Raw genomic sequence first — 13,130 nt, 5'->3', positions numbered from 1 at the left:
TTCAATAGTTCAACCATGTAACCATCTACATATATTATCGCAGATCAATAGATATAGTCCCCAATCACAGCAACATACAACATGTAATAGGTTCATCTAACCTGTTCATATTCACCAATTAATCATATAAACAAGTTATTACAATGTAACCTATGCCCAACGCTATCCACCTTGCGTTTGGTGTCGTTGATGCAAGGAACCCTTTGCCTCGCCCATGCTTAGTGCCATTCAACTTGCACCCAACGTGGATGAAGTAGTGTCCCCTAGGTCTTCACCCTTACTGTGGCAAAATCCTATGCTCAACTTCAATTCAGGCAAAGGCGAGTCTCTCTCCTCACATCCAATGTCACTCCGTTTAGGCATAACCAATTCTCTCACCTCATGCCTGACACCATTCAAACAACGTTTGGCACCATTTCAACTCTAGGCAATTCTCTCTCCTTACGCCTAGCGCCACCAATCCTATGCTTGATGTGACCAAGACAAAGAACCTTTAATTGAAATCATGCCCAATGTCATGAAGGCACGCTCGATGCGATGATGAGTTCTACACATAATAGACTTGCGAATTGGCCCTCCCTTTACCTGAAAACTAGAAAATAAAACATGCATTGCACCAAAACATGTCTACACATCATTAACAACTCATATGCCACAAGAAATTCAACATGCAATCACCAATTTGATAAAAAATAAAAAAAAAAACCAACAAGTTCACCTCAAACATGCTTCAAGCACCAAAACTTAACAATTTCATCATATAATTTAAATCCAACCAGCATGATAACAAATTGATGAAAGGAAATCGACAAACATCTCAATTAACTCAAATTCAACTTTTGAAATCAACATGCAACTAGTATTATTCAAAATTCATTGGGTTCCCTGGAAAACCAAGAACACCCAAACTCCACTACCAAGCATCAATATCATGCAATCCCACCGGTGTAAATACAACTAATTCATGGAAAATAACTTAACACTCGATCAACAATTTCAACTAGTTTCCCCTTACCTCACCAATTCGAGGGAGAAGGAAAAAATAAGAATTTAGAGCTACTATCACTAAGATGCTTCGCAACGACTTTCAATTCTCAACTATAAGCTTCAAATCACCCAACAATAATCCTGTACGACTCTGAGGAAAATGAGAAGAAGAAGAAAAACTTTTAGAACTTCATAGCTTCTCTCACTATTATCCCTTTAAAGTTCTTTGAGAGAGTTTACAAGTCTCAAGTCTTAAAAGAAACCTTATATACTTTTCTCTATAAAGTCAAACTGAACCTCTATCAAGAAAAGTCCTTTAAAATATCTAAAGTTTCTCAACTCTCATAGTCTCTCAACACCACAAAATATAACTATTTAAAGAAAACAATAATTAATAAAACTCACATTATTACAAAGTTGATCTTCCAAACATCATGTTTATGTTTGTGTTCTAAATTAAGTTGTACAATCGCTTAAACCGGAGACTTATGTTATTTATTAGGTATATGGGAATGAATTTAGATCCCTAAAAATTTGATATACTTCCGACAAATAGTGTGGATATATAATTTTAACTTTTGAGATTATTTATTCATTTATTTTCTTATTTCTTATCAATAAGTTTGCCAACTTTTAAGAAGTTTTAATTGGGGTTTAAACTAATATCTATATATATATATATATATATATATATATATATATATATATATATATATATATATATATATATATATATATATATATATATATATATATAAAAGATCTTTGTCTTTTATAAGTGAGTTTCTCGTGTTCGTTTGCGACAGTTTGAAATTGCTAAAAAAAAAAATTATTATAATTTTACAAATTTTAGGTATTTAATTAAAAAATTAAAGAATTAAATATAACTTTTTAGTTTATGGATCTATTTTAATTGTTTCAAAATTATAGGAAAAAAAAGTATTGGAAATACAATTTAACTCGAATCAATTAATATAGATAAGTTTGCATCTATATATTTAATAAATTCAACACAACTCTGTCTATGTCCCTCCTTAAAATTAAACAAAGAAATAATGTTATGACTTACGAGCGTGTGTTGCAAGGTTAGATATGTATTGTTATAACTAATTAGAACATATTTTTAGTATGATTTTTGCATCTATATATTTAATAAATTCAACACAACTCTGTCTATGTCCCTCCTTAAAATTAAACAAAGAAATAATGTTATGACTTACGAGCGTGTGTTGCAAGGTTAGATATGTATTGTTATAACTAATTAGAACATATTTTTAGTATGATTTTTAAAGTGTTTATTATAAAGAGTTTAGTATGCACATTTTGTTAGTGCGTAAGTTTTTAACTCTACTAATTAATTATACATTATTTTTAATATAACTTTTACGTGTCTTTTTATAGGAAGTAATTTTGCTTAAGTATTTAATGAATCACACAATCAATACTTAAATTCAAAACTGCTGAGCGATTAACCTAACCCAATTTCACTTAATTTAGTGTTTGGTAGTATTTTTAAAGTAATTAATATAAAAATCAGCAAACTTATTACATAAGATAATTCTTGAATGTATTTATATTGTTATTGTATGTATTATCTATGTTATTATAAAAATTAATTAACTTTTTATATATGATAATTTATAATTAAATAATAATATAAAATATTAACTTTTTTTTATAATATTACATTTCTTTATATGACAAATGTTTTTATATTTCCAAAATATTAAATATATTTTATATTATTTCATCTCACACACACACACACACACACACACACACACACACACACACACACACACACACACACATTTTCATGAAGAAATAAACCTTTTGAGTTTGTCCATCTATATCTCTTCCTCTAAGTCACCATTTAAAAAGTTGAACTTTAAGACTATTTGATAAAGTTTTAAATCATAATGAGTCATCCAAGTCAAAATAATTATCAAAAAGTCTTAGAAATAAAAGAGAAGGTTTATTTGTAATCAATGTCATCTTTTTTAGTGAAACCTTTGGTGACAACTCTAGCTTTATACCTTCAATATTTCCTTTTGAGTCACAATTCGTCTTAAAGACTCATTTACAACAATTCATTTTGAACTTTCAAGCAACTCAACTAGATCTCATGCTTTATCATGATTGCAACTCAACTTGAGCCACTTTTCAAAATTGTCACTATCCATTACTTGTTTAAATGAGACTGGATCTTCATTGATGTTTAATTCATATTTTTGTTTAAGTGAACACACACCAAAATTGCTTGAAATAGTTAGTCCTTTACCTTTCAAACCTTCTTTGGATTTTTTCTTGTGCCTCTTCTATATCACTTGTACATTTGTGACTTGTACATTGCTTGTTGGTTCATTAAATGCATGTTCATTTTGTAGGTCTTCAATATCATTATGTTATCTTCATATATATATATATATATATATATATATATATATATATATATATTTTACTTTATTACAATTAGAGGAACAACATCTTTAGAAGAGACTCTAGGTAACAAAGATTCTCAACAAGTCTCTACAATATTAACATTTTTTGATTTCTTACTCTTATTGAATTCATCATTCTCAATGAATCAATAAATACCAAACTCAATCATTCTTGTACCATGATTAAGACAATAGAATCATAACCTATATATTTCTTAGGATAGAATGAAACTAATGATTCTTGCATTAAGCCTTTTTTTCATATGGATTGTACACCTTTACTTCTGTCGAACAACTCCAAACATAAAGATGCCTTAAATTGAGTTTCCTTCCTATCCATAATTCATTAGTATTCTTAGGAACCTCATGTTAAGCAGATACACAATGATCTTTATTATGAGTGGAGCTAAAATAAACACAAGACGATGGATTGAATTATGTCTATTAAAAACCTTCAATACTTTTTCTAATGTAATTGGTAAAGAGATGGGCTAAGGGAGAATGATGAAATAGAAGATAAAACAATTTATATTGATTCATCTCCACCATTGAGACTATGTTCAATCTTAATCAATTTGATCAAGTTATACTAACTTTTCAAAGTTATAAGAGTATTCTTTCATAAGTCATTACTAGCTTAGTTGAATTAGCCTTTGACTTGCATCTTCAAGAAATTATCTAAGTATTTTTCATCTCATAGCCTCTATAGACTTCAAAGTTCCCTAGCACAAATGCAATATGTAAGTGACCTCATAGTGTTGAATAAGGAAAAAATGAAGGAAGTATGAAAAAAGTACTACCTTCATTCTTATATATAAGACTCAAACACCTAATTCACCAAGATTATGGAAAGTAGTTAATTTAGTTGAGAACAATAAATTTGTCTTATTTTTATTTTTCCAAAACTTCTCTTGTACTACTTTTATATCTTAATTAATACTCACCCCTCTCTTAACCAATTAGAGTGTATGTTATATACTACTTCTCTCTCATAATTAATATTGCTTACTTTCCAAACCAATTAGAATGCATGCAAGAGTCTATAATTATGTATTCTATCAATTTAAGAGAACATGTGTTTAATTAGCAGTATGTTAGTGTAAAAATAATTTACATAAAAAATTATGAATTGAGTCTTATATAAAGGAACAAACAATTGTTCTAAATTGGGTTTTATAAATAGGCATGTAGATAATAATTATTAAAAATATATATTTTGTTATTTAATTTTTAATTTAATTAATTTAAATTAAACTTATACATTATATTTAACTCATACGACACTTTTTTTCTTTTAGTTTCTATAAATTTTTCATCACTGTAAATTCATTTTTTTTTTCATTTTTTGTCCTTATATTTTTTTCTTCATTTTTAGTCACTCTACTGTATTATTAATGTGACATTACTATTGAAGTAACATATTATACTAACGTGACATCTGTAATGTTACATTATGCTAACTTGGTGCATAATAATATTGTAACGACCCACCCTAGGTCGTCACATTAATAACCAGCCAAAATAAAATAATATAAAATAAAGAAAATAGAGCAAAAGCCAGCTACGCTAGAGTGTAAAAATTGTTTCATAATATCAAACATAATTATATCAGAGTCATTCTTAGTAAAATTATACAGTAATCCAATAGTAACATCATGAAATATAAGTTAGACACCCTAGGTGCTGGTCAAGCTCTACGTCTAGCCACTTCTCAAAGCAGCTACCCCAAAAGACTCCTTGCTATCCCAAGGCCTCACACCTGATCTGCTCCCCCACATAGTGAGATCATCACAGTCCAAACCACATGGAAACACAAGGGTTAGCACATATAAAACCAACCATAGTATATCATAATAAAATATCATTAAACAAATATTTATCCACAGTATTTATCCAGACCAACAAGTCATTTTCAAGCTAAATATAGACCAACCCAAAATATAATGTATACACGTCCATGCCAATATATACATATTTTATGATAATAAAATAATCCATAACCAATGTATACAATCCATACCATATGTATACATATTCCATATCCAAAACAAAGTCACACCACTATATAATCCATGATGTAACCAACACATCCAAACCAAATGTTGGCCTCAACACCATCCAAACCAAGTGTTGATACGGTGAAACATGTCATCAACCCATGTCCCACGCCTAACCTCTCATGGAAAATATACAGTTGGATTGCGTCGTCACGTAACCCTGGTGATCATGGCCACTTCATCCATCGGTATGACTCGGCCTTGCCCCCATACCGGTAGCAAATAGAATACTTAAAGGAGTACTTCAGAATCCACCTAACATCTGAAGTGGTTTATCATATAACCTTTGGAAAAGTTCCACATTGGAATCCTCACCATGGGATTCCCAAATTTCATATTTTTCCAAAGATTATATCCTGATCTCACCAAGAGATCTAATCCATACCATAACCTTACTCCTTTAAGTCCTATTTACTTTTCCAAACCACATACATAGCATATTCCATAATTAAACATAACCATAACCATGCCAATTTGTCAATATAATAATAATATAAATATCCAAAACAACCATCAATTGATCCAAATTATACTATATGAAATGAAAATCTCCACATAAAATAGCATATTAAAATTATACTATTCCTATCATGCTCATATATACTAGATTAATTTTATAAGCACTACCCTTACTTGGATAAACCTGAACTGAAACTCGGGCAGAATCTCCTCCTCTCTCCTTAAACAAGAACCGAAACTCGGGCAGAACCTCCACCTCTCTCCTTAAGCAAGGACCGAAACTCGGGCAGAATCTCCTCTTCTCTCCTCTTTTCTCTCCCCTAGCAGAACCTCCTCTACTGGATTCCTCTTTCTCTCTCCTCTTTTCTTTTCTCCTCCCCTCTTTTTCTTTCTCTCTCTCTCCTCTTTCTCTCTCTAGGATTCTCTTTTCTCAGTATATTTTTTTTCACCCCCCCTGGCCCCTATTTATAGGCAACCAGAGTCACCCGGAACGGCCCGTATTGAATTCGGAACGGCCCGTTCCGAATCTTTCAAATGTACGCAAATTTTTAAACTGGAACGGCCCGTTCCAAAATCGGAACGGTCGTTCCCAAAAAGCAGAACGGCCCGTTCTAAAATCAGAACGGCCCGTTCCGAGACTCATCCAGAACGGCCCGTTCTCCTTCCGGAACGGCCCGTTCTCCCTCCAGAACGGCCCGTACTCCCAGTTGGAACGGCCCGTTCTGGGCCCGTTCTCACTAAAAAAATTTAGTATAATTTTTAAGCTTGGAACGGCCCGTTTTGCTTTTGGAACGGCCCGTTCCAAGTTACCAAAACACCCCTTAAATTTTTTTTTTAAAATTGCGAAAATGCCATCAGTACTAAAATTACAAGAATACCCCTATACCTTTATAAAATTTACGAAAATGCCATTGATAATTAATAATAATAAAAAAAAATGGGTATTACAATTCTCTCCAACAACAAAAATTTTCGTCCTCGAAAATTCACTTACTCTAAAAGAGATATGGATATTGATCCTTCATCCTTTCCTCCAACTCCCAAGTAGCTTCATTAGTAATCTCATCCCAAATAACTTTCACCAAATTGATAGATTTACCTCGCAACTGTTTAACTTTCTTATCTGCCACTGAAACTGGCTGTTTCTCAAAAGTTAAATTCTCCTTAACTTGTACTGCCTCTGATTCCAATACATGACTTGGATCGTGAATATATTTCCTCAGTTGTGAAACATGGAACACATCATGCAGATTAGAAAGGAATGGAGGTAATGCAATCTGATATGCCACTGGTCCAATCCTCTTGAGAATTTGATACGGCCCAATAAACTTAGGATTCAACTTCTTAGCTTTGATAGCTCTTCCCACACCTGTGGTAGGAGTTACTTTCAAAAACACATGTTCTCCTTCTAAAAACTCCAAAGGTTTCCTCCTTTTGTCTGCATAAGACTTTTGCCGACTCTGAGCAGCTCTCATTCTTTCCTGAATTTGTTTCACCTTTTCAGTAGTCTGTAAGATGATCTCTGGCCCCACCATCACTGATTCTCCCTCTTTAAACCAACACAAAGGTGTTCGACATTTCCTCCCATACAGAGCCTCAAATGGTGCCATTCCTATACTTGCATGAAAACTGTTATTATAAGTGAACTCGACCAAAGGCAACATCTCTTCCCAATTCCCTAGATGATCCAAAATACAAGCTCTCAACAAGTCCTCCAAAGATTGGATAGTCCTCTCAGACTGCCCATCAGTTTGTGGGTGATAAGCAGAACTGAGCCTCAACTTAGTCCCTAACGCTTGATGCAAACTTTGCCAAAATCGGGATGTAAAACGAGGATCCCTATCAGAGATGATACTGGAGGGCACACCATGTAATCTAACAATCTCCTTAATATACAATTGAGTTAACTTTTCCAAGGACCACTTTATATTCATTGGAAGGAAATGAGCACACTTAGTTAATCTATCCACGATCACCCAAATAGAATCACAATTCTTAGCAGATCTTGGTAATCCAACAACAAAATCCATGGTTATACTATCCCATTTCCATTCTGGCACTTCCATCATTTGTAACAAACCTCCTGGTTTTTGATGTTCTACTTTAGCTTTTTGACACACAATGCAAGATGCAACATACTCAGCTATCTCCCTCTTCATACCATTCCACCAGAACATTTTCTTCAAATCTTGATACATTTTTGTCATACCCGGATGTACACTCAACTTACTTTTATGACCTTCCTCAAGTATCAACTTCTTCAACTCTTTATCTTGTGGAATACAAATTCTACCCTTGTACCTCAAGATTCCATCCATATCTTGTTCAAATCCTTCAGCTTTCTCAGAACCCAACAACTCTCTAACCTTATTCAATCTCGTATCCTGAACTTGTTTTTGTTTCACCATCTCCAAGAAATCACTAGTTATGGTAGTCATACCACAACTAATAAAATCTGAGGCAATCACAACACTAAGATTCATATCCCTGAATTTCTCTACTAACTCCATCTTTTTAACCATCATGTAAGACATATGAAGAGATTTTCTACTCAAAGCATCTGCCACCACATTTGCTTTACCTGGATGGTACATTAACTGAAAGTCATAATCTTTCAAAAACTCAATCCACCTCCTTTGCCTCATATTTAACTCTTTCTGATCAAACAAATATTTCAAACTCTTATGATCACTAAACACATCAAACTTTGCTCCATAGAGATAATGTCTCCAAATCTTCAAAGCAAAAACCACCGCAACCAACTCTAGATCATGCGTAGGATAATTTCGTTCATGAGTCTTTAACTGCCTAGATGCATAAGCCACAACCTGTCTATCTTGCATAAGAACACATCCTAAACCTTGATGAGATGCATCACAATAAACCTCAAAAGATTTATTAGGATCTGGCATAATCAACACTGGAGACGAAGTCAACTTTTCCTTTAACTCTTGAAAAATCCTTTCACACTCCTCCGTCCATATAAAAGGATGATCCTTCCTGGTCAGCTGTGTCAAAGGCATAACTATTTTAGAAAATCCTTCTATGAATCTTCTATAATAGCCAGCCAATCCCACAAAACCTCTAATTTCAGTAACTGATTTTGGACGCTCCCACCTCAAAATCGCTTCCACCTTAGTAGGATCAACTGCAATTCCTTGTGCAGAAATCACATGACCCAAGAACTTAACTTCAGATAACCAAAACTCACATTTTGACAACTTTGCAAATAACTGTTTCTCCTTCAATACCTGCAAAACTATCCTCAGATGTTCTCTATGTTCCTCCATAGATCTAGAATAAACCAGAATATCATCAATAAACACCACCACAAACTTATCCAGAAAGGGTCTGAAAATCCTGTTCATATAATCCATGAAAATAGCTGGAGCATTCGTCACTCCAAAAGGCATGACAACATACTCATAATGGCCATACCGAGTCCTGAAAGCAGTCTTTGGTATGTCCTCTTCCTTTACCCGAATCTGGTGATATCCAGATCTCAAATCAATCTTGGAGAAAACAGTAGCTCCCCTTAACTGATCCATCAAATCATCTATTCTTGGCAATGGATATTTATTCTTGATTGTCAATTTATTTAACTGCCTGTAATCCACACATAACCTCACACCACCATCCTTCTTCTTTACCAATAACACTGGTGCTCCCCACGGAGATACACTAGGTCTGATCATCTGCTTCTCCAAAAGTTCTTCAACCTGCTTCTTCAATTCAGATAACTCCGCTGGTGCCATTCTATAAGGAGAAATGGACACTGGTCCCGCCCCTGGTATAAGATCAATACTAAACTCTAACTCTCGCTTTGGTGGTAATCCCGGAACATCATCCGGAAAAACCTCTGGAAATTCTCTAACAACATCAATACTATTCAACAACTTTTCATTCTCTACACTAATAAAAGATAAGATCATAAACCCAAGAGCTCCATCCTTCAACAATCCATCTACCTGTCTATTAGAAATAAATCTCTCCTGTTCATCAGTAGGAAAGATTAATTTCTTCTCTGAACAATCTATCAAAATCCTATTGGCAGAAAGCCAATCCATCCCTAAAATCACATCCAAATCGGATAGAGGTAAACAAAACAAATTCACTTTATAACAACGCCCTTCCACCTCCACTGGACATCTCAAACAAACCTCAGAAGTCAAAATAGACCCTGAAGCTGGGGTAGAAACAACTAGATCCACACACAAAGAACTCACAACTAAATTTAACCTTACCACGCATTCATAAGAAATAAAAGAATGTGAAGCACCAGAATCAAATAAAATAGAAATATCATTACCATCAGCTTTGCCCTTTCCTTTTACCAGCTCAGATGTCGTTTCAGCTTCAGCACCTGTTAAAGCAAAGGCACGACCTGCTGCAGTAGGCCGATCCACTTTCTGGTTCTCTCTAGCTGGAGGATTTCTGACAATGCAATCTTTAGCCATGTGACCCACTTTGCCACATTTGAAACACGTATAGTTCTTTGTAGGACAGTCCTTCATCATATGTGGGCCTCCACAGATATAACATCTAATACTCTGAACATCTCTTGTGGTAGTAGTCCCCATCGGTTTCTTATTAGCATTTCCAATTTGAAACTGAGATGGTCTCTTTTGAGGATGTTTCCCCCTCCCAAATCCAGATGATCCCTCTAGACCCTTTGCCACTCTATTTCCTCCTTCAAATCTCTCAACTGTTTTTGCCTTTTCAACTAGAACTGGGAACTCCATAATCCCCATAGGGACAATAGTCTTTTTCAGCTCAAATCTTAGACCTTCACTAAACTTCCTGCATCTCCAGGCTTCAGTGATAGCTTGAGAATAATACCTAGCCAAGTGTTCAAACTTGACCACATACTCTTGTACTGACATATTTCCTTGTTGCAATCTCAAAAATTCAGCTTCCTTAGCATATCTGGCGCTATCTGGAAAATATTTCTCTAGGAATACCTTTTTGAAATTTTCCCAATTTATCACCTCCCCTCTAGCTTCCATCATAGCTTGAGCACCTTTCCACCAAAAACTAGCCTCACCCACCAACATATAAACAGCATAAACTAGCTTCCTTTCCTCAGGACAATGCATCACCATAAAGATTTTCTCCATCTCCTCAATCCATTGATCAGCAACTTCAGGTCCATTAACACCTGTAAATTGAGGAGGATTCCCTTTTCTGAACTCTGACAAGCCTCTATACTCATCAGGTATTTCAGTCCTAGCTGCTTCATCTGCAGCCCGGTTGGTCTCCATCTGAGCCAACAAAGTATTCTGTTGTCCAATAGCAGCAGCAATTAGCTCCATAGCCTGAGCAATCTGCCGCTCATCTACACCTGAAGAAGGATGAGAATGGTTTCCCCTACCAACCATCCTAATAAAGATAAAAGATCAAGGAACCCATGAGTTTACACTAAAACACATAAGAAATTCCTTTCAAAAAAATCTATTTCCACTCAACAGAAACATAATAAGACCATTTCCCACAAACCCTAAAGAGACTCGACCAGCTCTGATACCAAAATTGTAACGACCCACCCTAGGTCGTCACATTAATAACCAGCCAAAATAAAATAATATAAAATAAAGAAAATAGAGCAAAAGCCAGCTACGCTAGAGTGTAAAAATTGTTTCATAATATCAAACATAATTATATCAGAGTCATTCTTAGTAAAATTATACAGTAATCCAATAGTAACATCATGAAATATACGTTAGACACCCTAGGTGCTGGTCAAGCTCTACGTCTAGCCACTTCTCAAAGCAGCTACCCCAAAAGACTCCTTGCTATCCCAAGGCCTCACACCTGATCTGCTCCCCCACATAGTGAGATCATCACAGTCCAAACCACATGGAAACACAAGGGTTAGCACATATAAAACCAACCATAGTATATCATAATAAAATATCATTAAACAAATATTTATCCACAGTATTTATCCAGACCAACAAGTCATTTTCAAGCTAAATATAGACCAACCCAAAATATAATGTATACACGTCCATGCCAATATATACATATTTTATGATAATAAAATAATCCATAACCAATGTATACAATCCATACCATATGTATACATATTCCATATCCAAAACAAAGTCACACCACTATATAATCCATGATGTAACCAACACATCCAAACCAAATGTTGGCCTCAACACCATCCAAACCAAGTGTTGATACGGTGAAACATGTCATCAACCCATGTCCCACGCCTAATCTCTCATGGAAAATATACAGTTGGATTGCGTCGTCACGTAACCCTGGTGATCATGGCCACTTCATCCATCGGTATGACTCGGCCTTGCCCCCATACCGGTAGCAAATAGAATACTTAAAGGAGTACTTCAGAATCCACCTAACATCTGAAGTGGTTTATCATATAACCTTTGGAAAAGTTCCACATTGGAATCCTCACCATGGGATTCCCAAATTTCATATTTTTCCAAAGATTATATCCTGATCTCACCAAGAGATCTAATCCATACCATAACCTTACTCCTTTAAGTCCTATTTACTTTTCCAAACCACATACATAGCATATTCCATAATTAAACATAACCATAACCATGCCAATTTGTCAATATAATAATAATATAAATATCCAAAACAACCATCAATTGATCCAAATTATACTATATGAAATGAAAATCTCCACATAAAATAGCATATTAAAATTATACTATTCCTATCATGCTCATATATACTAGATTAATTTTATAAGCACTACCCTTACTTGGATAAACCTGAACTGAAACTCGGGCAGAATCTCCTCCTCTCTCCTTAAACAAGAACCGAAACTCGGGCAGAACCTCCACCTCTCTCCTTAAGCAAGGACCGAAACTCGGGCAGAATCTCCTCTTCTCTCCTCTTTTCTCTCCCCTAGCAGAACCTCCTCTACTGGATTCCTCTTTCTCTCTCCTCTTTTCTTTTCTCCTCCCCTCTTTTTCTTTCTCTCTCTCTCCTCTTTCTCTCTCTAGGATTCTCTTTTCTCAGTATATTTTTTTTCACCCCCCTGGCCCCTATTTATAGGCAACCAGAGTCACCCGGAACGGCCCGTATTGAATTCGGAACGGCCCGTTCCGAATCTTTCAAATGTACGCAAATTTTTAAACTGGAACAGCCCGTTCCAAAATCGGAACGGTCGTTCCCAAAAAGCAGAACGGCCCGTTCTAAAATC

The sequence above is a fragment of the Cajanus cajan genome, chromosome 7, assembly GCF_000230855.2.
Source record: "Cajanus cajan strain Asha chromosome 7, NIPB_CcT2T_4, whole genome shotgun sequence".
NCBI lineage: Eukaryota > Viridiplantae > Streptophyta > Magnoliopsida > Fabales > Fabaceae > Cajanus > Cajanus cajan.
Note: the sequence above shows the minus strand (reverse complement) of the source record.